This window comes from Theropithecus gelada, chromosome 14, assembly GCF_003255815.1.
Source record: "Theropithecus gelada isolate Dixy chromosome 14, Tgel_1.0, whole genome shotgun sequence".
NCBI lineage: Eukaryota > Metazoa > Chordata > Mammalia > Primates > Cercopithecidae > Theropithecus > Theropithecus gelada.
Window position 1 is genome coordinate 121,681,739 of NC_037682.1, and position 26,625 is coordinate 121,708,363.

General features: G+C 45.6%; 1 pseudogene across 1 annotated transcript; it reads right to left on the reverse strand.

Annotated features, from left to right (window-relative positions):
• Nucleotides 1-24,851: 24,851 nt before the first annotated feature.
• Nucleotides 24,852-25,933, reverse strand: LOC112606190 (annotated as a pseudogene). The gene has a single exon (XR_003115611.1). The product of XR_003115611.1 is annotated as a bcl-2 homologous antagonist/killer pseudogene (transcript).
• Nucleotides 25,934-26,625: the final 692 nt, after the last annotated feature.

A 26,625-nucleotide genomic window follows, 5' to 3' on the forward strand; every position in this document is an offset into this window, starting at 1 on the left:
GCTACATTGTCCAGGCTGGTCTCAAACCTCTGGGCCCAAGGGATCCACTTGTCTTGGCCTCCCAAAATGCTAGGATTACAGGCATGAGCCACTGCACCCAGCCTCTATTTCTTAATTACTCCCCCATACAGTCTCTCAACAGAGGTGGGTACAGGGTGCAAGAGGAGATGACAAATATGAATAGAGAGTCAGCTCTCTGTGTCCATGGGGTTCCCCATGCATGGATTCAGCCATTGGCAGATCTACAATACAGTATTCTTGGCATGCAGAACTCATGAATGCGGAGGGCAGATGGTTTCCATATGAAGGTTCTCAGGGCCGGGTTCTTGAACACCTGTGGATTTTGGTATCTGGGGGGTCCTGCAGATTTTGGCATCCTGGTCCAGCCCTCTGCAGATACTAAGATATGACTGTATTTAACTCTGCTTCAGTGAGTCAGAAGAGGCTTCACAGAAAATGCATTATTTTGTAAAGACTAGTGTTCCTAAATTGTGTCTGCATCGTGTTGGGGCTGGAGAGTAGGAGGTGCAGTGGGAGGTAGTCTAAGTAAGAGAGCAGAACTGCCCGGGGAGTGGAAGTGAGGGAGAGAAAAGCACCTCATTTTAGGTCGGCCCAGGGCAGGCCCAGGGAGCAGAGCGGCTCCTGGAGGATCCAGCCCAGGCCCTCCCACCCTACGTCAAAGAAGGCTGAGTCACAGCTCCTATCAGCTGACTGTCGGCCAGGCTCCAGGCCCTCCTGATGACAGCAGGGCTGAATCCAGCCAGCGAGGGGACAGAGAGCAGGAGGGAGGGAAAGGTATGGGGGGCGGGGGTGGGGATTTGGAGCCAGTCTCTTTCCCAGCAGTGATGCCGTCTCAGTCACCAGCTCTCTGCCAGCGGGGTCAGCACAGGCATGGTGAGGGGGAGAGGAAGGAGCTGTCTGTGACACTGCTCAACCTCCGGCACATGGAGTCTGAGTGCCTGGGTCAGCTGCTATCTGTGTCTCGTTTAGCATCCTCTCTCCTGTGTGTCCTGCCCTCTGGCCCATCTGTCCAGCTGATGGTGGGGTTTGCAGGCAGAGGGATGCCTGTCTCCCAGCTCTGGCTGTGTTCCTCTAGCCAAACAGATGCTCGGACAAATAAACAGGCCAGCAAGTCTTGGAGAGGTTGTCAGGCTTAGTTGAGACATGCTGTCCCTTTTGAAAGCTGTTGATGTACTTAAAAGGATCAGCATCTGGGGCCAGATCATATCTGACTCTACGTTAAAGCCAGAGTTCTCATCTTCTTCATAATGATGGTATGTACTAGTGTTTAATGCTGCACTGTTTTCAAAGTCCCATGACCACCTGCCAACAAATAGTTAACTGGGGCCCTGCAGTCAGGGTCTTGGACTCCAAGTCATGAGAACTTTTCCTGGCCAATGCGGATTCACAACTTCGGGGGTTAGTCTGGATAGCGTTAGAAGTCCCTCAGAGATTGGGAGCTGTGAGGCGACTGACTGTGATTTCATTGGTTACATGTCCCTTGCTTCTTTTAGGAGAACAAACTTGGGACGCTATTGGACACACTTCTGAGGGCTTGGATCAGAGGGACAGGGGCATCTGGAGGACTGATTCCCATAGTCAGACCTCAACCACGCTGGGGTGTGGAAATGAGCCAGGTGCAGGAATCAAACAGATGCATGCTTTTGAGCACTGCTTCCATTTGGCAGGTCCTAAACCTCTCTGAGCCCTGTTTTCCTCCAGGTAAAGCAGGTATAGCATACATGATAGTGCTTGGGGTTTTGTGAGGACGCACTCGGTGAGCATTCACCAACTGTAACCTCCCTTCCTATTTCTCCCTGGCTTGTTCCTCAAGTCCCTTCTTGCAGAAAAACCACAGCCAATCTCGGCCCTTTTCTTCTCCCTTGCCTTGGCTGCCTCTTGTTCATGTTGGTCGGCACTCTTAACCAGCCCCATCGTAGTCACCCGTGGGGCTGAGCACATGAATGCCGCACAGCTCCCCACAAACACGCTGGTAGGGGCTGAGGCTTGAATGAGACAGCTCCAATTCTGCGCTCAGCAGCTCGGTGGCCGGCCTGTTGGGTGCATGTTAATGTGATTATTGTTACACAGGACTCACGAGGGAAAACTTCAATGACTCACAAAGTCTTGGGGTTGGCAGGGACCTTTGCCATCATTCTTCTCTGTTTCCTCTTTTGGCAGATGCGGTCTCAGAGGCACAGTCACTTCACATCTGGGAATAAATCCCAGTCCTACCTGATTCATTCATTTATTTCACCCACACTTACGGAACACTTGCTGTGTGCACTTGCTGCACAGAATGTTGGCATATGACACAGTGCCGGCTGCTAAGGAGCTCATGGTCTACTTGAGGGGACAGACACATATGGGATGCAGTGCCCCGGGGTAAGTGCAACAATGTCAGTATGGGCGGCATTTGGAGAGTGTAAAGAAAGAGCCTTCCACACACCCTTGAAAGGCCGGCAAGTGCTTCCTGGAGTTGATGGTACCTGAGCTAAATATTAAAGAAGTAGAAGCTGGTCAGGTTACGTGGAGGTTGCTGGGTGTGAGCCCACGGTGGGTAGGTTTGCTGTTTCTGGTGCGAGAGACAAACACAAGTATATTCAGAGAACTAAATGGTTTCCTGGCTGCTGCACCTGGATTCCAGAGAAGTAGATCTTGAGTGTGAGTTTCTAAAAAATGAGATAAGTTAATGGTCTGTAATCCCAGCTACTCGGGAGGCTGAGGCAGGAGAATTGCTTGAATCCGGGAGGCAGAGGTTGCAGTGAACCAAGATCACACCACTGCACTCCTGCCTGGGCAACACAGTGAGTGAGACTCCATCTCAAAAAAAAAAAGTTAATTGGTAGAGTGAACTTTTCCTCCTGAATGGGGCCTTGAAGCCATCATGGGGCATGGAAAATGGGTTGGGGTTGCCAGGCCTTGATCAGATGACTGGTGGAAACTGGCCGTGGGCTTTGAGCTGTACTTTTTGTCAGACTCTTCCCTGTGGATGACAGAAGAGCACTTATATCTCCCAAACACGCATTTGCTAAAAGCAACAGCAACAACCACCACCAACCAAAAAACAAAACAAAACAAACAAACAATCAAACAAACAAAAAAACACTAGAAGAAAAGGGTAAGGAAGCAGGGCACCAGACAACCGGGTTGTCTTTGAGTGTGCAGAGTGGGTGGCTGAGTGTGAGCGTGTCATCTCCCAGAGGGCAGAATGCCTTGGGACAGTCCTACGTGGCCTGTGCAGTTAATACAACCGTCACAATTTTCTCAGTTACCTGCTCACTGCCCAGAGAGGACACGGTAAGTGTCACCTGAGAAAAGGACTTCTTGGCACTTTGGGGGTTAGACGGTCACCGCGCAACAAGCAGAGGGTTCTTTTCTGAATCATTCCCTGTTATAATTCAGCATTAGGGCTCTTGGTTGTGAATTAAAAAAAAAAAAACAAAAAACAGAAGGCAAATTGATTGGAAGGGTATTTGGTAGCTCTTTGCTATCTGTGGGTAGTTGAGCACACCCGCCTGAGCACAAACAAAGGTCGACAAGGCCCAGCGACATCCTACCCTGGGTGCTCTGGGCTTAGGATGTTGCTTCTGGGGTCTCACCCTTGGATGCTACTGCTCCTGGAAACTTCTATCACACGAATGGCCTCCGGACAACTTCTAAGTGGTCCTTGACTTTGCTGCATGGACGCGGAATTAAAACCTGAGTGGAGGCCGGGCGCGGTGGCTCAAGCCTGTAATCCCAGCACTTTGGGAGGCCGAGACGGGCGGATCACGAGGTCAGGAGATCGAGACCATCCTGGCTAACAGGGTGAAACCCCGTCTCTATTAAGAAATACAAAAAAAACTAGCCGGGCGAGGTGGCGGGTGCCTGTAGTCCCAGCTACTCGGGAGGCTGAGGCCGGAGAATGGCGTGAACCCGGGAGGCGGAGCTTGCAGTGAGCTGAGATCCTGCCACTGCACTCCAGCCTGGGCGACAGAGCGAGACTCCGTCTCAAAAAAAAAAAAAAAAAAAAAAAAAAACCTGAGTGGAAGCCTCTGATTGGCTGTGCTCAGGTCACACGGCCTTGCTGAGGAAGGAGGGAAGGCAACCATGTGCCCCCTTTGGCTCCCTTAATAAGGGAACCTGTCTGCGGCCTAATTTGAAATTTCCTCCCAGAATAGGAGAGTGTTTGAGTGCTGAATGGCCCCAAATGCCAAGTAACTACCATGGTTTTTGACCTTCCAGACCCGACTTTCAGAGACATTTTGCTCCCCAGCGCTGCTCACCTTTGGTTTCACAGCAGTTCTGAGGCCCGAGAAACTGAGGAGTTTTTCTGGCCACTTTTGGGAGAAACTGTCTTTTAAATTCTTGATCAGTTTCTTCAGCCCCTTCCCTAGAAACAGACACCATTTCTCTTTGAGTGAAAAGAGAAGTCGTTGCCTATCTGTAAAGGGGATTCCCACTTCCTCTGAGAGAGGGTCCTGTCAATAGCCTCCTCTTGTCCTATGCTGTGTACATCAGGGGCAATGAATTGAGCAGGAGGAAAGGGGCCACTTAGTCTCTGACTGTTTCAGTTTTTTCCTGCTTTGACACATGGCAGAAATCATCCTGTCTCATTGATTAGGGCTCAAGTTAAAACACTCAGGGCCACCTAGACTATTCTTTTCTTTTTCTTTTTAAGCAGGTTTATAATTGACATACAAAAACTGCACATATTTAATGTATCCAATTTGATGAGTTTGAACATATGCATGCCCCTTTGACACCATTACCACAACCAAGGTAACAGACAGAGCTGTCATCTCAAAAGTTCACTTGTGTTCCCTCCATTCCTTTTTTTTAAGGGAAAGAACACTTAACAGGAGATATACCCTCTTAATAAATTTTTAAGTGCATAATACTGTATTGTTGACTGTGCAATGCTGTACAGCAGATCTCTAGAACTAATTCACTTGTATAACTGTAACTTTATACCCATTGGGCAATGACCCCATTTCCCTTCCCCTTGGCCCCTGGCAACCACCATTTTATTCTCTGCTTCTATGAGCCTAGTTTAGATACCTCATCTAAGTGGAATCATGCGGTATTTGTCCTTCTGTGCCTGGCTTATTTCACTTAGCATAATGTCTTCCAGGTTCATCTATGTTGTCGAAAATGGCAGGGTTTCCTTCTTTTCTCAGGCTGAAAAGTTCTATTGTATGTGTGTACCACATTTTCTTTATCCATTCATCTCTTGACGGACATTTGGGTTGTTTCCATAACTTGACTCCTCTTAATCTTGTTACAGTGAACACAGGAGTGCAGATATCTTTTCAAGATCCTGTTTTCAATTCTTTTGGGTATATACTTGATAGTAGGATTGCAAATTAAAAATGGAACTCTCACAGACCATTATTTTCTTGATCCTTGGGTGCATTTACTTTGGGTTTCCTAGGAACTCCTCTGTCTATGGATTTACCTTGTAGAGTCAGAGGGGATGATTGGAGAACCTGAATAGAGATGTGAGTTTTGAGCCTCTTTGGAATTCAAACTACTGATTTACCAGAACCAGAAAATTTGGCTCTGGCCCCAGTACAGGCTGAGAAAGTTCATCTTTTTAAAAGGGGGCAGTTCTCGATTAGTTAGGGTACTGGAATGGTCCAGGGAGGGATAACTCAGGCCATTTGCTTTGCTTCCTTCCCTTTTTTTCTTTCTTTGTGATCTTTGGCCAGTTCATGGCTTTCTAATCCTGCCACTGGGGGATGAAGGAAGATTAAACTTGTCCCGTTGCCTTTACATGTTATGAGCTCTCCAGAAAAAGTTTGCATGGGAATGGCTGAAGATGTGGTAAGTTAAAATGAAATCAGTACACAGTTTACTATCCACATCTTTCTGCTACCCTGCAAATATTCTTCCTCTCCATGTAATCTCTTTATTGCAGCCTAAGAACTTTGTTAAGGGCTCCATGACCAGGATCTATAGGAAACTCCTAAGACCTGAGGTTTCACCAGCAGAAATGACAGCTGTTCCAAAAACAGAAAGGAGGTAATTTCTTGTTTCAAATTTCTCCAAAGGTGAGAGTTAAGACTCACTCTCAAGATCTTTATGCCTCACAGGCAATGAGAGGAAGGGGTGACATTTTAACAGATCACATTCCCAAGGCCAATCCAACAGGAGGGCTGGAATTTGGGGAGGCTGCAGGGAGCAGGACTTTGGTGCTGTAATCACTGGTTACCCTGTAATAGTATTACAGGAGACTTTCCTGGTCACTGAGAACCAGAACTGTAGCTGATTTTCAGCCCAAGACTTGGTGGGTTCTGTGGAGTTCAGCATTCAAAGCCCTACCATCAAGTGTGACTTCAGTGTCACAGGCAGATGGTATCACCAAGGCATAGTGACTCCTGACCTGTGGCTCTGCTCTTCCTCCTTTCTCTTCCTCTCTCCCTTTCCCTGGGGCTCCGTGGCCCAGAGCCGCATTCCTTTGTTATCACACTTCCTTCCACAGACTGCACAGGCCTGCTCAGGGCACCAAGCTGTGTGAAAATGCTCCAGGCTGGTGGGAACACCGCTCCCAGAAAGAATCTGACTTGTTTCAGAAGCTTATCTTCTGGCACTTGCTCTTCCAAAGAAAAAGGCTGTGGCAGGAGGATAAAAGAGGCAATCCAAGAGTGGGTGAGACGGAACCAGTTACACGCATCTCAGCCCAGGGAGGGAGTGAGGAAGGAATGAATGTGGCCTAAGTCCCTCACTTGCAATGTGTAAGAGATAAATGAACCTGCTCACCCTCCGTCTCACCCAGCCACACTCAGGGTCATTTGCTGTAGCCCAGTTGGCTGCCGCTCGGGTGGGGTTGCCAGGTAGAATAATGGTCATCCACAGCTGCTCCTCCACAGGGGCTGAGCCCAGGGTGGCTTCACTGGAAGAGGGTGTGGGACAAGCTGGGTATCCTGGCTGACATCTCTGCTAGCTGTTGGAAAGTTGAGTGAGGGATGGGGTAGCTGTATCTGTGTGTGTATATGTGACGGAGTGTGTGTTTGCTGGGTCTTCATACGTGTTTGTTTCAGATGGACGTGTGTGGGTTTGGGGCCGGGGGAATGGTGAGTTGGGGCGGCCCTGGGGGCAGGGAGGGGTGGGTGTGAGCAGGGGGAGTGAAGTGGCTGCGGCAGGAACAGGGGAGGCATGCGGAACATAGGTGGCATGAGAGCTGATGCTCGACTGAATGGAGTTTGAAAGGTCTTTGTCTGCCTCAATTAAGAGGGTAGATCCTTTTTTTCTTTAATGCTGAATAAATAATTTTTCCCCTTTTCTTCTTTGGTTCTTTTCATATTACAATTTGCCAAACTCTGTCAAAACCAAACGAAAACAGAAAAGCCCAAAAGTCTTCTTGAATGGGTTCAAGGTGCAGGAGGCACAGCTGAGTTGTGGGGAGCAGAAGTGCAGGAGGGGGGCGCTCAGCAGGCTCTGGACCTGCTCTTGGGTCTGCTGGTCCCCCTCCTGCCCATGTGGCCAGGGCAGTCCTTGGGGAAAGCTGTGCTGTAGCTTCATCTTTGTTTTGACTTTTATTGGCATATTCTTTTGTTCCCTTTAACTGCATCCCATCAGATTGGCACCTCTGAGGTTTGGGAAGATGGTTTGGAGCCATTCCATTACTCTGCCTATTGAATTCTGGGATTTCTGCTTCCTGCCCTGTCCTGTCTTCTGTCCCCAGCTCACCCGGCCCCTACTGACGTCATGCTTTATCAGCTTTCCACCGTGCATGTAACTCTGCCCGGCGTTTGGTACTGGGGTGGGTGTGGTGCTTTGAGAGAGGCACAGCAGAACCATTGAGAGAAAGGATGGTGTTTTCCCGTTCAGACCCTCATTCACCCCATACTTTCTCTGGTTTGCAGATGTAGAACATTGAGCTATGGGGGTCCAAGGTAAACTGCATGGCTGCTTTAATAAACCAGCAACAAGTGTGTCTTTCTGCTTCCTCATTTGGTTTTTGGAACACTTATTTCTTCTTCTTACCCAATTTTAGCTACTCAGGGACAGTAGAATCATAAAACTTTATAGTTTGAGGGATGTCTAAAGAACATTAGCATACAGGGGTCTTCAAACAGTGATGTGGAGAAACCCCTCAGAAGTCACCCACTCCACCTCTCAGGGCAGCGCCACGCTTACTGATTTTGTAGCTTGAGCTTTGGCAAGTTGGGAACCCATCTGGTGTGTTTCACGTACCTTTCATATTTAAAAGATGAGTAAAATAAACCAGTTAATTAAGAGACAAAAATACCAGACACAAACATTTTCAATCAAGAGCCCTACTTACTTATTCACTACTTAAAAAAATACCCAAACTGAGGATGTAATATTTTAATATTTAGGTGACATTTATCAAAACAAGAATTGGAAATGCTTTACATAATCCTGGGGGAAAACAATCTGAAGTTTTTTATATAAAATGCTTTTTTGAGGGGGCAGAATAAGAGAAGATCGTTATTCCTATAAATGAACAAAGCGTAGGGCAAGCTTCATTTTTATATCTTAAGAACATAGGCTGGGCGCAGTGGCTCATGCCTCTAATTCCAGCACTTTGGGAGACTGAGGAGGGCAGATTGCTTGAGCCTAAGAGTTTGAGATCAGCCTGGGCAACATGATGAAACTCTGTCTCTACCAAACAAACAAACAAATAACAACAAAAAATTAGTCAGGTGTGGTGGTGCTTGCCTGTAGTCCCAGCTACTCGGGAGCCTGAGGTAGGAGGATCACTTGAACCAGGGAGATGGAGGTTGCAGTGAGCCTAGATCATGCCACTGCATTCCAGCCTGGGTGATAGAGCCAGACACTGTCTCAAAACAAAAACAAAAAAACCAACCAAAAACAAACCAGAAATAGTGGTGACATAGTCACAGAAGATAAGGTTTAAATGTTGAATGCCAGTGTTAAGGCTGATGATTAAACAGCTTCATGAGGGACAAGTGATTTTCTTCGGGTGTTGAAAGTAAGTCTGGGATGGCAAACTGGTGAAAGAAGGGCTTGGTGATCACCTGGTATTATTTCCCACCATCACTTCTTCGCTGCTAGAAATACTTGGCTGTTGTGATTCTCACCTGAAATATCTCACTTGGCCTCCAAGAGAGGGGATGTGTAGCCACATTTAAAACAAAACAAACTAAACAGAGAATCCTCTTTGAAGCTCATCTATGCAACTGTGGAGTAAAATCTAATTTCAACATATTCTAATATTTCTCAGCAATGACTTGAAACAATTGAAAATTCTTTAAATTTTAGACCTCAGAGAATATCAGTATTCTGCTCACCCATTCCATCTAGCTATCTATTTTACCTTTCATTAATTCTTAGTCCATCTGCGCTGCTATAACAGAATGCCACAGATTGGACAATTATAGCAAATAGAAGTTTGTTGGTTCACAATTCTGGAAGCTGGGAAGTCCTACTCCAAGGTGCCAGCATCCGGTGAGGGCCTTCTTCCTGGGTCAAAATGTGGCAGAAGGCATCGTATGGCAGAAGGACAAGGGGAGGTTGAGAGAGAGCAAGAGAGAGGGTTGAACTCATCCTTTACGAGGAACCCACTCTCATTAATGACATTCGTCCAGTCACAGGACAGAGCCCTCATGGTCTAATCACCTTTTAGGGGTCCCACCTCTCAACATTGCTACAATGACAATTTGTAAATTTCAATACAAGTTTTGGAGGGGACAGACATTTGAGCCATAGCAAAATTCCTTCCCTTGTTCAAAAATTACTGGGATCTAGGAAACTTTTAGACATAGAGTTTGGAGGAGCCATGCAGATTATCTGGTTCAGTGGTTGCAAACTATTCTCTGGGGTGGGAGTGAAGAAAGAAAGAGAGAAAAAAAGAGAAAGAGAAAGAGAGAGTTAAGGGGAAGCAGGTGGTGCCAAGTAAATGTCTTTGGGCTCCCCAGCCCTGCTTCAACCAGAGAGGCCACCCTGTGGTTGGCTGCTCACAGTACACTGGCCTGGTAGAGCTTTGTAAACTACAGGCACTGATGCAAGCAGACCTTACTCTGATTAAGTCATGATTTTCAAGCTTTTATTTAGCAATTGAATCATTTTTTTTCTCCACAAGGTCATCTGGCTATATCTACATTATTTATATTATATATTACATGTGATAAAGTATATGTGATAAATAAAATCTAGAAAATAGATAAAACCAGCATGGACCTGATGGAAGAAAGGGTGGAGGGTCAGACCCCTGTCAACTTTGCTTTCCTTGGTCTTCTCAGATCCTTTATATACCTTTAGGTTTCAGGGGACACAGCACGGAAACCACTACTGTAGATGACGGGCATGTACAGAGAAGGTTGTGTGTAAGTGGGGTCTTTGCAGATGAATGAACATCTCATTTGCCCAAGGGGACCTCTGGGTGTTTGGCTGCAAACTGTAAACAGACTGCCTTTGGCCTGTGGTACGGCCTGTGGTGAAACTCATTGTGAAAGTGGGTGAGTGTGATGGAAGCACAAAGAAGTCAGGCTGAATACCGTCCGAGGCATTACGCTAGCAGTAGCTTCAGCAAATCCCCAGGATGACATTGGTGTGTACGTGGCATGGAAAGACTTTAGGTCACCACCAGTGCCCTCAAAAGTCCATTTTCTGACACTGAGTCCGACAATTTGTTCTTTTTGCCCCCACCTCTGGCTCTGTCTCCTTCCATTGGCCCCACTCTGCACCTGTCCCACAGGCAGGCAGTGGTATCCTCTCCCGGACTGCTGGGGCCACCAGGTCAGCTGGCACCTCACCCTTGCTTGGACATTTGGTTTGTATGCTGAAATCAGGATTCCTGAGTGACCTGAGGTCAGGCCCAGGGAAGAGAGTCACAAGGAAGTGGTGGAATTCCATAGGTGGAGTTTGAAGAAAGTGTTTGGTTCTAGCTGGGGACTAGAGAGCAATGAGATTTTTAATTTTTAAATCCAACTGTAAGATTTTCTGAATTAAAACTACCTCATATGCTTTGGATGTTTGTGCCCTCCAAATCTCATGTTGAACTGTGATCCCAAGAGTTAAAGGTGGGTTCTGGTGGAAGGTGTTGGATCATAGGGTGGACCCCTTGCCAACAGCTTAGCATCATCCCCTTACTTGAGTGCATTCTCAGTTAGTTCACCCCAGATCTGATTGTTTAAGAGTCTGGGACCTCCTCCCCATCTCTCTTGCTTCCTCTCAAGCCATGTGACACTCCTGCCCCCACTTTCCCTCCCGCCACAATTGGAAGCTTCCTGAGGCCTTCACCAGAGACAGATACTGGCACCATGCTTCCTATACAGCCTGCAGAACCATGAGCCAATTAAACCTCTTTTCTTACCCAGCGTCAGATATTCTTTTATAGCAGTGCAAATGGACTCCTACAGCACTGAAGGAGATTTTGTGGCTCTTCTGATTGCTGCTTTTTACTCCAGGGAGATCTTCGAACACATCAGGTTGTCAGCAGCCACATCTGTACAATGGGCTACTGGAAATGTGCTCACCTTGAGAAGATGCTATTGCAAACCCACGCATTTGCCTTGAGCCATCTGCTTTCTACGTGGCTCATCTTGTAGTAACTCATAGATGACTTTTTCAGACGCTTGGTTGGGGGTGGGGTTAAGACTGTGTTTTGAGAATAGACTTTTTTGCTGTGGGAAACTGAAAGGCTTGTGGTGTAATGATCCCTGGCCTGGGGCCTCCTTTGCACAGTTAATTAATTCCAACGACAAATATTTACTGTGCATCGAGCATAGCAGGCAATGCCCTGACTGATTAAGATGATCTGATATGGTAATGCAGGGTGGGTTTGAGAAATTAATGATTTTAAAATATAGTTAACAACCTAAGGTTTTGGAGGGACAATGCCAGACATTCTTCTGGTGTTCAAACAGTCCCAGACTGTGAAGGAACTGGTCCGTGATGTCTGCCTGGGCTGCTTTGCCTCTGCTCCATAGCTCAGGGAAGGGGCAGCTCTTGGCCCTCCGCCAGTGTTTGTAATCTGCACAGCAGGCTCCCATGTCTTCTGGGTGGGCCTGTATCTTTTGTTACACATTTGTCCCCGAATCCAGACCACTTCTGAGCTCTCTGGGGAGAATGTGCCCAAGAGCTGTTCAGTGGGGTGGGCAGGCTGGTAGAAGTCCTCAGGCCTCATTTGTTCCGCTTCCCTTCAGCCCTTCAGCCCTACAGCCCTAATTCATTTGTTTGTATTTGGAGGAGGAGGGGGGGAAATCTCTCATTATTGTCTATCCTTTATTTCCTGGAATTCAACATGAAAGTTGTCATTGTTTTCGTTTGTGGCCTCCAAAGAAATAAACCATTTGAGCAACAACTACAACAATAGCAACAATTCTTCGTGGCATGGGCATCAGACGGGTTGGCTTTGGAATCTGGGTGTCCATTTTGTTAGAATTGAGTGTGCACTGCGTTTGGGGTGGGTATGAGGGAGGCTGTATGTATTTTTGAACTTCTTTCACCCTTAATGAAAACCAGCTGCCTCTCCAACAAGTGCATTACTCTTCCCGTAGAAAGCCTCATGGACCAACTGAAGCTACAGGGGTGGCAAGTCACATAAATTGATGTTTCTAATTTAATCCAGTGAGCTTCGCCCTCTATCTCTTGGTCCTCCAGTCCTTGCTCATGGATTGATGGATACCTTCTCTCTTTCCGTACTTGTGGAACCTAGAGGCACTTTTAGTTTGTGGAGGAGGAATGTGGAGCTTCTCCCCACTGATTCGTTGGGGTGGACACGGAGGGGACCTCCCCATCCTGGGAAAGGTGGCCCCATTCAGCTTGAGTCTGGAGTGAAACCAAACTTTTCTGCCTGCTGCATACAACTTCAACTCCAAATCCAAGCTGGGCCCATTATTTTGGCTGCTGGGAGGACATTCCTTCACATGTGCTGATGCATTAGAGTATCTCCAGCTTCCTTTTCTCTGGAGGGATGGCACTGAGTTAAAATCCTTCCCTAAGTGTATGGGCAGATGAGTAGGAGGGCTGAGGTACGGGAAACGCAGCCGAGTGGAGAGCAGGCCGGCAGACAGTGCTGTGCTGGCCACCTCTGTGGGTCTGGCCACAGGAGAATGCAAAAGAATGATTTACTAGGTGCTTCCTCACCTCTCATGGATGGTGCCGGGAGATGATGGAATGCACTTTTTTTTCCTGTAACAGAATGCTTTTGGCAGATACATTTCCCAGTTATTAAAAAGCGGGGCAATGAGGTGAGCTATAAATGCAAACCTCCATATAGGAAAATCCAGAAGAAATGAGTAAGGACGAGGTGATGCAGTGGAGATTGTGAGGAGAAAGAAAAGATTTAAAATAGGCGGAGAGAAGAACAATGAAGCCGTGTTGAGATTGGATGGGAGAGAGTGAGAGTTCTGAAAAGGCAAGAAAAACATCAGCAATAGAGTCAAGGAAAGCTCAGGGGTGACTTTGCTTCTTGCCAATAGTGTAGAAGCAGATAGAAGGTTGGGGAGGGGTTGACCAGGCAGGTTACATTTGTAGGTCAGTGGAAGAAACAGCAAGAATGAGAAAAAGGAGCTTAGGGATGCTTAGGTCATTGGACACCCTTGAAGCTGTGGGTAATGTGCATTGCAGAAAGATTTGGGTGAATTTCCGCAGAACCAATTCTGAGAACATGATATGGTGTGTCTTGACTCTTTATGGGGGGACGTGCCCTGTAGGACCAGAGAAATGCGCACAGCTGAGCCTTTACAGCTATATCCAGTTTCCATGGAGTTCTCTTTCTTTCCTGGTTCCCATAACGCTTGTCTGTGTTCAAATATATTTACCTCTTGATATTCTATTCAGCATAGTGAATTGTTCCTTTTATTCACTGAGTTCTTTTTAGTGTATTTTCTCATTCTTTACAAGTCTGAGATTCTTAGGGACAAGGAGAGTGTCTTGTATTTCTTTCATGTTACAGTCTTGCAGAGTGGTGAACAAAGGGTAGGTGTAGAGAGAGTGAAATTAAATTGGGCCTAAAGCTGCCTCCTACATATTTCAGGTTTGGCCTGAAGGTAACTGCTACCTAACGGATGTGTAAACAGACTGTAACCTCCAGTAACAAATCTCTGAGTCTCAGCCAGTTACAGGTGTTAACTGTTCAAACTGTGCTCAAATCACTGAACTGTAACCAACCTGGCTGTTTCTGCACCTCACTTCCATTTCCTATACATCACCTTCTGTTTCCTGTCTGTAAACATTATCTGACCCTGAGGCAGCCCTGGGGTTGCTCTGAACCTGTTCTGGTTCTAGGGGCTGCCCAGTTCATGAATTGTTCTTTGCTCTGTTGAACTCTTAAATTTGACTTGTCTAAAGTTTTTCTTTTAACAATGGACAGTGAGGCAAATGAGGACTCTGTAGGAGAAAACCAGCCAGCCAACCTGCCCCCTCCCACCTCTCACTTCCTTCCCATATTTATTGAATGCTTACTGTGTGCCATGCCCTGTTCTAGGCCCTGGACACGAGTAGTCAACAGACAGATGAGCTCTGGTGAAGCTTTCATGTCAGTGGGAGAGAAAGGCAGGACAGCAGAAGGAACGCATGCACAAATGCTCCGTGCAGGGATCAGTGCTACCAGGGTGAGGAGGGGAAAGAGGGCCAAGGGGCTGCGGAAGAGGGTGTGTGACCGCAGTTTATACAGGGTACAGGGAATGTCCTTTTTCTTTTCAATGTCAGCGACGCTTACTTAGAGACTTGAATGAAACAGGAGTTCTTTTGGTGGAGGAGCCATGCTCACAGGAGCAGGGAAGAGCTGAGGAGAAAGGTGCCAGTATGCTCAGAGGACAGGGAGGAGGATGTGGGCTGGAGCAGAGTCATGAGGGGTGAATGAGATCAGAGAGGGAACAGGGGCTGGACCTTTCCAGTTCTTGTAGTCACAGCAAGTGAGGATATAGGATCCTTTTCTGGGTGAGGGAGAAGCTTCGGGGTGGAGGATGGACTGAGACCACCGGGGTTGAAAGAGTTGAGAGGCAGGAATGGGTGGTGGCTTGGGCCAGGTAGGTGTGGCTGAAATGAAAGAAGTGGTTGGATTCTGGATCTTTTTGGAAGATGGAGCTGACAACATTCACCCATCTGAGGAATGAAAGAAGGAGGGGATTTGTCAGAAGATGTGTTTAGCTTGAGCTTTGGGACTGCACAAGTTGTTGAGCAAAGGAAACACTGGAATGAGCCTACACCTCAATTTCCTCAGTGACTTGCTGGAACGGTGTGTACATGCATGGTTGTTGCCAAACTCTGCCTCAGGTCAGATGAGAATGCTGAGGTAACAGGCTGGGAGTAATTATTTACTCTACAAACATGTATAGAGTATCCGTTATGGCAGGGTTCTAGATGATATTTTAGGTTGTTTTGCCTCCTTTATCCAGATAGAATCTGCTATTATATTGGGACCAGAACTCACTATGAGTTTAAAAAAAAAAAAAGTCTAATCCAATTCCACTTCATTGTTACTGCAGGGTGGTCAGCGCACTTTATTTTATTTTGAGTTCCAGGGTACATGTGCAGGACGCACAAGTTTGTTACCCAGGTAAACGTGTGCCATGGTGGTTTGCTGCACCTATCAACCCATCACCTAAGTATTAAGTCCCGCATGCACATGCATTAGCTATTTTTCCTGAGGCTTTCCCTCCCCTGTCCTCCTGCCATCCCCACAACAGGCCCCAGAGTGTTGTTCCCCTCCCTGTGTCCATGTGTTCTCATTGTTCAGCTCCCACTTATGAGTGAGAATGTGTGGTGTTTAGTTTTCTGTTCCTGCATTAGTTTGCTGAGGATAATGGCTTCCAGTTCTATCCATATCCCTGCAAAAGACATGATCTCATTCATTTTTATGGCTGCATGGTATTCCATGGTGTATATGTGCCACAATTGTCTTCATCCAGTCTATCATTGATGGGCATTTGGGTTGATTCTATGTCTTTGCTATTGTGAATAGTGCTGCAATGAATATATTTGTTCATGTATCTTTATAATAGAATAAGTTATATTCCTTTGGGTATATACCCACTAATGGGATTGCTGGGTCAGATGGTATTTCTGATTCTAGGTTTTGTGGAATCGCCACACTGTCTTCAACAATGGTTGAACTAATTTACATTCCCACCAACAATGTAAAAGCATTCCTATCTCTCCTCAGCCTCACCAGCATCTGCTGTTTCTTGACTTTTTAATAATTGCCTTTCTGACTGGTGTGAGATGGTATCTCACTGTAGTTTTGATTTGCCTTTCTCTAATGATCAGTGATGTTAAAGTTTTTTTCATATGTTTGTTGGTCACATAAATGTCTTTTTTTGAGAAGTGTCTGTTCATGTCCTTTGCCCACTCTTTAATAAGGTTGTTTGTTTTTTTTCTTATACATTTGTTTAAGTTCCTTGTAGACTCTGGATGTTAGACCTTTGTCAGATGGATAGGTTGCAAACATTTTCTCCTATTCTATAGGTTGTCTGTTTGCTGTGATGATAGCTTTTTTTTCCTCTTTTTCTTTTTCTTTTTTTTTTTTTGAGATGGAGTCTCACTTTGTTGCCCAGGCTGGATTGCAGTGGCGTGATCTCAGCTCACTGCAAACTCTGCCTCCTGGATTCAAGCAATTCTCCTGCCTCAGTCTTCCAAGTAGCTGGGATCACAAGCATGCACCACCACACCTGGCTAATTTTTATATTTTTAGTAGAGACAGGGTTTCACCATGTTGGCCAGGCTGGTCTCAAACTCCTGGCTTCAGGTGATTCACCTACCTCGGCCTCCCAAAGTGCTGGGATTACAGGTGTGAACCAACCACGGCCTGATGATAGTTTCTTTTGCTGTGCAGAAGCTCCTCTTTAGTTTAATTAGATCCCATTTGTCAATTTTGACTTTTGTTGCATTTGCTTTTGACATTTTTGTCATGAAATCTTTTCCCGTGCCTATGTCCTGAATGATAGTGCCTAGATTTTCTTCTATAGTTTTGTGTTTTACATTTAAGTCTTTAATCCACCTTGAGTTAATTTTTGTCAAAAGTATAAGGAAGGGGTCCAGTTTCAATATTCTGCATATGACTAGCCAGTTCTCCCAGCATCATTTATTAAACAGGGCATCCTTTCCCCATTGCTTGTTTTTGTCAGGTTTGTTGAAGGTCAGATGGTTGTAGATATGTGGTCTTATTTCTGAGTTCTCTATTCCATTCCATTGGTCTATGTGTCTGTTTTTGTACCAGTACCATGCCGTTTTGGTTACTGTAGCCTTGTAGTATAGTTTGAAGTTGGGTAGCATGATCCCTCCAGCTTTGCTCTTTTTGCTTAGGATTTTCCTAGCTATATGGGCTCTTTTTTGGTTCCATATGAATTTTAAAATAGTTTTTTCTAATTCTGTGAAAATTATCATTGGTAATTTGATGGGAATAGCATTGAATCTACAAATTACTTTGGGTAATATGGCCAGTTTCATGATACTGATTCTTCCTATCCATGAGCATGGGATGTTTTTCCATTTATTTGTGTCCTCTGTTATTTCCTTGAGCAGTGGTTTGTAGTTCTCCTTGAAGAGGTCCTTCACTTTCCTTGTTAGCTGTGTCCCTAGGTATTTTATTCCCTTTGTGGCAATTGTGAATGAGAGTTCATTCATGATTTGGCTCTCTGCTTGTCTATTGTTGGTATATAGGTATGCTTGTGTTTTTTGCACATTGATTTTGTATCCTGAGACTTTGCTGAAGTTGCTTATCAACTTAAGAAGCTTCTGGGCTGAGATGATGGGGTTTTCTAGATATAGAATCATGTCATCTGCAAACAAAGATAATTCGGCTTCCTCTCTTCCTATTTGAATACGCTTTATTTCTTTCTCTTGCTTGATTGCCTTGGCCAGAACTTCCAATAGTACATTGAATAGGAGTGGTGAGAGAGGGCATCCTTATCTTGTGCCGATTTTCAAGGGGAAATGCTTTCAGCTTTTGCCCATTCAGTATATTGGCTGTAGGTTTGTCATAAATAGCTCATATTATTTTGAGGTATACCTAGGTATATCTTCAATACATAGTTTATTGAGAGTTTTTAACATGAAGTGATGTTGAATTTTATCGAAGGCTTTTCTGCATCTATTGAGATAATCATGTGGTTTTGTCTTTAGTTCTGCTTATGTGATAAATTATGTTTACTAATTTGCATGTGTTGAATCAGCCTTGCATCCTGGGGATAAAGACGACTTGATTGTGGTGGATAAGCTTTTTGAAGTACTGCTGGATTTGGTTTGGCAGTATTTTATTGAGGATTTTTGCATCGATATTCATCAGGGATATTGGCCTGAAGTTCTCTTTTTTTGTTGTATCTCTGCCAGGGTTTGGTATCAGGATGATACTGGCCTCATAAAATGAGTTAGAGAGGAGCCCCTCCTTTTCAATTGTTTGGAATACTTTCAGAAAAAAAGGTACCAGCTTCTCTTTGTACCTCTGGTAGAATTCAGCTGTGAATCTGCCTGATCCTGGGCTTTTAATTTTTTTAGTTGATAGGCTATTTATTACTGCCTCAATTTCAGAACTCATTATTGGTCTACTCAGGGATTGAATTTCTTCTTGGTTCAGTCTTGGGAGGGTGTATGTGTCCAGGAATTTATCAATTTCTTCTCGGTTTTCTAGCTTATGTGCATAAAGGTGTTTATAGCATTCTCTGATGGTTGTTGTACTTCTGTGGGGTCAGTGGTGATATACCCTTTATCATTTTTTATTGTGTCTATTTGATTCTTCTCTCTTTTCTTCTTTATAAATCTGGCTAGTGGTCTATTTTATTACATTTTCAAAAAACCAGCTCCTGGATTTGTTGATTTTTTTGAAGTGTTTTTTGTGTCTCTATCTCCTTCAATTCCCAGTGCACTTTAAATAGATGTTATTTTTAAGAACAATTTTATGTCACAGTAAAATTGAGGGGAAGATGCAGACTTCTCATATAGCCCCTGTCTCCACACATGCACAGCTTTCCCCACTATCAGCATCCCCTAGACTGGCACTTTTTTTTGAAACAATGGAGAAATCTACAATGACACATCATTATCACCCAAAGTCCATAGCTAGCATTAGAGTTCACTCTTGGAGTCATGCATTCCATAGGTTTGGATAAATGTATAATGATGTGTACTCATCATTATGGTATCAAAAAGAATGGCTTCATTGCCCTAAATATCTCCTGTAATTTGCCTATTAATCCTTCCCTTCCATTAATCCCTTGTAACCACTTATCTTTTTACTGTCTTTATAGTTTTGCCTTTTCTAGAATGTCATATAGTGGAGTCATATAGAATGCAGCCTTTGCAGATTGGCTTCTTTCACTGAATACACTAAAGGGTCCTCCATATCTTTTTGTGACTTGATACCTCATTTCCTTTTAGTGCTGAATACAATTCCGTTGTTGGTATGTACCACAGAATTTTTATGCCTTTAACTACTGAAGGACATCTTGGATGCTTCCAAGTTTTGGCTATTATGAATAGAGCTGCTGTAAATCGGTTTCTGAGTGGACATAAAGTATTTAACTCATTTGGGTAAATACCAAAGAGTATAATATATTTTTACCATATAATTGCTGGATTGTATGGTAAAAGTATGTTTAGTTTTCTGCCAAACTGCCTTCCACAGTGGCTGTACTACTTTGCATTCCCACCAGCAGTGAATGAGAGTTTCCGTTGCTCCACATCCTTGCCAGCATTTGGTGTTGTCAGTGTTCTGGATTATTCACCATTTTAATAGGTGTTTAGCGGTATCTCATTATTTTAATTTGCAATTACCTAATTATATGATGTTGAGCATCTTTCTATATACTTATTTGCCATCTGTATATGTTCTTTGGTGAGGTGTCTGTTTAGGTCTTCTGCCCATCTTTTAATCAGGTTGTTCATTTTCTTATTGTTGAGTTTTAAGAGTTCTTTGTATATTATAGTAACAGATATTTATCTGATATATCTTTTGCAAATATTTTCTTCCAGTCTGTGGCTCATCTTCATTTTCTCTACAGAGTGTTTTGCAGGGCAGAAGTTTTTAATTTTGATGAAGTCCAGCTCGTCGATTCTTTCTTTCATGGATCATGACTTTGGTGTTGTAGTTAAAAAGTCATCACCAAAAACAAGGTCATAGGATTTCTCCTGTGTTACATCCTAAGTGTTTTAGAGTTTTGCATTTTATTGATGCACTTTAAAAGCTTTCTATGACTTCGGAAACTCTTGACTCATTTTCCCCAATGTCCTCTCCTTCTGGCCTCTTCTTTAATGCCCCTTCCCACGCAAGTAAAGAGTAGAGATTGCATCTCAACTTCCAACAGATGTAAATTCCTATACAACAACAGATATACAAGAAGAATATTTAACTCTAAGTGAGTCTGCTGGGAGCTGCTGGGAGACCAAGGCCAACAGGCCAGTCCTTATTTTCTGGACTATTTTCTTCAGACCAGCTTTTTAAATTACTGTGCCTGCCATCGATGCCCTGCCCACCCTAACCTCACTCTTGGCTTCTCTCCAGTTCTGTTTGAGTCATGAATCAACTCAAACGGAGCTGGCTTTTGAACGCTTTTGGTCAAGACTTCTTGTCCAGTGCTTCTAAAATGTTGACAAAGTTCTGGAAATCACAGCTGTGAAGCTGACTTGTGCACTATGTTTCAGTGAAAAGTTCTGAAGAAGCTGTAAGGAACAGTTCCATGAAAATCTCCATCCCCTCCGTGCCCACACTAAGGTTATGGGTTATGCCTGAGTGATCTCAGCATCATTTTCATCCAGTTTGCATCTAGGGACTGATTGCCAATTTCTTTCAAAATCCTGGGCTGACTGCATAAACCAAGAAAATTTGGCTTTTATTCCCAGTTGCCTTGATTTTTGGCTTTGCTTTTGTTATGTGCTATGCTTAAAACTTTTTTTAGGGTTCCATAGATTTAACTTTGGCTCATGCGAGTAAGTAGCCTGTTTTTGCATTGTGGCCCTGAGGAACCAGAAACCCATTAGTGCAACCAGGAAATGCTTCTGAAGAACAGGATATTCATCCTTCTGAGGCAAGGTTCAAGATTGGATAACTACTGTATCCCTCAACCCCAAAGTGACTATGGCAGAAGCTGGTGTACACTTAGCTGAAAGGATGGAGTTGAAAATGAATTATGGTATCAGCCAAGATGGGGCAGTGGTGAAGACAGTGCTTTGGGTTGTTAAAAAATTTAATCGGGGTTGGACATGGTGGCTCATGCCTGTAATCCCAGCACTTTGGGAGGCCAAGGCGGGCAGGTCACATGAGGCCAGGAGTTTGAGACCAGCCTGGCCAACATGGCGAAAGCCCATCTCTACTAAAAATACAAAAATTAGCCAGGCATGGTGTTGCATATCTGTATTTCCAGCCACTTGGGAGGCTGAGGCATGAGAATCACTTGAACCTGGGATGTGGAGGTTGCAGTAAGCCAAGACTGTGCCACTGCACTCCAGCCTGGGCAACAGAGCAAGACTGTGTCTCAAAATAATAATAATAATAATAATAATAATAATCATTGGGATGCCATTAGGCTAGGGTGGCACCAGTGCCTCGGGTTCATATGTAAGCAGACTGAAGTGCAATGCAAACAATAAAATAAGACACAAGCTTTATCAGTCAGAAACATCAGCTAAACTCAACTGGGAGCTTTCCATTGGATAATAAGACGAACACCTGGCTTTAGCTAATCAACTGATCAAGGATTTTGCTTTTGCATTCAGCCTATAAAAGCCTCTGCTCACACTGCTGGGGTAGAGCTTGCTGGACCTCTTCCAGTTCTGAGTGTTGTCTGATTCATAAATTGTTCTTTGCTCAGGGAAACTGCTGAATTTAATTTATCTGAAGTTTTTCTTTTAACAGGGAGGAGAAACACTGCTCCTTCCAGCAAGCTGTATGAGGAAAGGACTGCTAACAAAATTCTCAAGTAGTATTAACAAGGAGTGTTCAAATATAAAATACATGTGATTAATTGGTAAGCAGATAGACAAGAATGTATTAGAAGAGAGAAAGGTATGGCTTTATAGAAGTTGCTCAACAATAGCATTGAAGCAGGTAAAAGAATCATCCCTGGGGAATGGATGAGGCGGGGAGGCTGGAGAGGGAGGGATGTGCAGGTTTTTCAGACTTGACTCTGGGGTCAGCGGCAGACTGGTTCCATCATCATCACCAGGGAGCTTAAGAATTTAGCTCAAAGAGTCTGATTTTCTGGGTTGGGTTAGGATCCAGGAATCTGTTTTAAAATGAGTCCCCTCCCCAAATTCCCAGGTGAGGCTGATAAACATCCAGATTTATGAAGTCATTCGCTGGAGGTCTGTGACCTACAGCCCCGGGCCCAATTCAGCCTGGAGCTTGTTTTTTATTTTTTAACTTTATACACTTTTTTTTTGTCTTTGTGTGCAGTCTTCATTTCAACTATTTCTTTTTTCTCTTTTTGAGATGGAGTCTTGCTCTGTTGCCAGGCTGGAGTGCAGTGGTATGATCTCGGCTCACTGCAACCTCCGCCTCCTGGGCTCAAGTGATTCTCCTGCCTCAGCCTCCCGAGTAGCTGGGACTACAGGCGCCTGCCACCACACGCAGCTAATTTTTTAGTAGAGATGGGGTTTCACCATGTTTACCAGGATGGTCTCAAACTCTTGACCTCGTGATCCGCCTACCTCAGCCTCCCAAAGTGCTGGGATTACAGGCGTGAACCACTGCACCCAGCCTCAAATATGTCTTAAAACACCATAGTTATTCCTTAGGACAAGAGCAAAGATCACCCCATGCAGAAACTCAGCAACTATATACAGAGCTTTGCAGAACACAGACAGTTGCTAAAGGCTGGCTGCTGGTCAGGGAATGGCATTTTGAGTGGACTCAGGGAACAAAAAGAAACCAGGCTGGGAAAGGGCAAATGCTCAGCTGAATTAAACTTCAGCTTCCATCAGGGCATATCTTGTGATGCTCACAGGCTCTGTTTCTAGAAGGTTTGGGTTCAGCACAAGATTCCATTTGTCTACTTAGCTACACCCCCAGCTGAAGTGCCAAGAGGTCACTGTCACTCATGTTCCTGGCCAGCCAAACTCCTGCAGCAAAGAGTCCCAAATTGAGGATTAAGTTTCTCTGGAAATCAGTCCTATCAGTGGCAAAGCCATAGCTGCCATGGAGCCAATTTCCCACATTGCCCAGAATTTTGGGTGCTACATTTGCTGAGCTGGCAGTGCTCACAGTGACCACTGGAAGCCATAGTAGTGCTTTTAGGCTCTGCCAACTTTAAAAAATGGATACGTAATATTTGCACAAATTTATGGGGTACATGTGATATTTTGATACATGCATTGAATGTGTAATGATCAAATCAGGGTATTTAAGGTATCTATCACCTTGAATATTTATCATTTCCTTGTTTTGGGAACACTTCATATCCTCTCTTCTAGCTATTTTGAAATACACAATATGTTGTTGCTAACTGTACTCACCCTATTGTGCTATTGAAAACTAGAACTTATTCCTTCTTTATATTTGAGACAGGGTTTCACTCAGTCACCCAGTCTAGAGTGCAGTGATGCAATCATAGCTCACTGCAACCTCAAAGTAAACCCCTGGGTTCAAGGATTCTCCTACCTTAGTCTCCCAAGTCGCTAGGACTGCAGGCACTTGCAGCTGTTTTTTTGTTGTTTTTTGTTTTTTGTTTTTTTTAAATTTTCTGTAGAGATAAGGTCTTGCTATGTTGCCCAGGCTGGTCTCAAACTCCTGGGCTCAAATGATCCTCCCGCTTTGGTCTCCCAAAGTGCTGGAGTTAGAGGTGTGAGCCACTGTGCCTGGCCAGAGCTTATTTCTTCTCTCTAACTGTATGTTTGTGTCCATTAACTGTCCAGTCTTTATCCCCCTGTAAGTAGTTTACAGCTAAGAATGTTTTTACATTTTTCCTCTGTTTTTTTTTTTTTTTTATGAGATTGCACAGTTTATTTCCAAACACTCAGAGGATAGGGAGTGGTCTGTGGGCACCATCTGCCTCCCTCCCTGCATTTGGCTGAATCAAGAACTTCTCTCCCCTCATCCCCAACATCCTAGGCTGTGCCTGATAGAGAAGGCACTCTCACGCCCACCCCGAGGAGAGACCCAGACAGGTGAGGAGCATGGAGGGTGGGGGGACAGAGTTCAGGTATTCACAGTTCCCCCATCTCCACCCCTGGATTACACTGTGCAAAAGCCATGAGGGAGGATCCCACCTCTGGGATTCCTAGTGGTGTTGATAGTCCTTCTCCCACTTAGGCCTTCCAGATGAACTTCCTACTCCTTATCCCTGAAATAACAAACCAAGTCCTAAGCCCTGTGGTCTGGGCAAGGAGGGGTCTTAGCACACCACTCACCCAAGGCCCCCAGGGATGGGGGGAGGGCCTTCACCTGTAGTGAAAGGGTTGGGAGCAAGTGTCTATAAGGAGAGAGGAAGGGAGAGAGCTGAGAGGACCTTGGGAGGCAGGCTTGCAGGCTTCTGACAGATAAGTTCAGACAGCTCTGGTCTGTTACTCCACCCCGCCCCACACCCCAAGCCCAGAATCCCTGAGTCCAACTGCAAAGGCAGTATGGCCAGAGGGAGGAATGGGGACAGGGAGAGAGCTGGGCAGGACCTTGGTCCCCCTCTCCCAGTCAGTCCTGATCCTGGGACGCATGATGCTTAGGGAGGGCCAGGACCAGCCTCAAGTACCAGCTCTTAGGCTCTGATCTTCCAGAAGAGCTGAATCCTGGGGAACATAGGGTAGACCCACCAATCCCCACACCCCAGATGTCCCGGCCTCGGGTAGGATGGTGGGAATGGGCTCTCCCAAGGCTATTATAAAAAGCTAAAACCGTTAAACACTTCCAGGGGAGAAGTGGCTCCCAGTCTCTCGCCCCCACCAAGTTACCAGTCTCCACAGCACCTAGCAGACAGGGCTAAGGAGGTCCCAGAGAGTCAAAGGAGGAGGGCATAGCCCCTGGCCCCAGAGAGAGGGCCCACTAGCATCAGGTGATGTTGAGGCACCTCTGCAGCCTGACTGGCCCCCACGCAGGGGCCCTCCGAAGCTGGGGTGCACACTTGCTAAAGCTTCTGTGCTTTTGAAGGGCAACCCCTGCACGGGAGCAGAGAAGGCAAAGACTTAGCTTAAGTCCAGGCAGGGGTCACAGCTGGGACCCCAAAGGACACCCTTGGGAGTCATGATTTGAAGAATCTTTGTACCACAAACGGGCCCAACAGAACCACCCCCAGAATCACCAGCATGTTCAGGATGGGACCATTGCCCAAGTCCAGGGCTGCCACCCAGCTGCCCCTCTGCGCGATCCACCAGGCGATGCAGTGTTGCAGCATGAAGACCACGAAGCAGGTCACCTGGCCCAGGAAGCCAGTCAAGCCGCGCTGGTAGACATGTAGGGCCAGACGGTAGCCGAAGCCCAGGAGAGCCACCACACGGCCCTGGTTGATGCCACTCTCAAACAGGCTGGAGGCGATCTTGGTGAAGTACTCGTAGGCGTTCTGTGCTGTGGGCTGCAGGTGCTGCAGCATGGTCTGGAACTCCGAGTCATAGCGCCGATTGATGTCATCCCAGATGATGGCGATCTGCCGTCCCACCTGCCCCACGGTGCTGCTAGGTTGGAGGGGCAAGGTGACCATCTCTGGGTCGGCAGGGGCGGCTGGCCCTTCAGCCTCCTGTTCCTGCTGATGGCGGTCAAAAACCTAGTATCGGAAAACCTTCTCCATGTCCCGGGTTACCTGCTCCTCAGAAGCAGAGGGCAGGGCAAGCTCTCCGCACTCCTGCCTGGGAAACCCTGGGCCTTGCCCTGATGCCATTTTTCAGGTCTCAGTGGAGGACAGTGTCAGCCTCCTGGGATCCTGGCCCAACCCGCATGGGTCAGCAGGGCAGAGATGAAGGTCCCAAGGGGCTGGAGGCTGCTGCTCCCAGGGGCTGGGTGGGAGCCTGGCTTCCAGGAACAGGCGTCAGTGCATTCTTGGCATCTGGATGTAGCCTTTGCTTGTCCCTGTGCGGCCTGAGGGACCCACGAGATTCCAGTGATCATCTGTTTTTTTACATTTTTAAAGCGTTGTAAACAAAATAAAACAAACAGGAAGCAAAAAAGAATACATGACAAAAATCTAAGAGGCCTGCAGAGCCTAACATATTTATGATGCTACCTGGCCCTTTATGGAAAATGTTTGACTATTCCTGGCTTAGGTAGGGAAAACAAAATAAATAAATAAATAAATAAATAAATAATAAGTAAGTAAGTAAAGATTTTTCAACTGGTGAAGAGGTAATGAGGTCTGCAAATTTTCTACCATAGGTCACTCTCCACACAGGCAAGGGACCCTTTGCTGTGAGTGTGGTTCTCGTTGGAGTGGGACGCACTGTCACTCTTTGAACAATGTACTGTGCCTCAGGTGCTGCAAGGCACTGCTATGCTCACATTGACGCATTAAGGCTCTGGCTAAGGTAGAGATCAAATGGGCTGCCCACTGAAAGGGGTAGTTCAAATTATTTCAACTTCTCTTTTGTTTAGCTAGGGAGGGAGAAAGCAGATTAGGCCCTGGAAGTTCAGGGGGAAAAAAAAAATACCAGTTACACAAACATAAGGTGCTTAAGCAGGCACTTGTTGTCCTGAGATGAAAGTAGAACCATACTTTTTGAAATATGGCTTAGTAAATGCTTTCTTACCTTTCAGTGTACAGACCTGAACGACAGGGAGGTGGGGAGGCATCTGTTTGT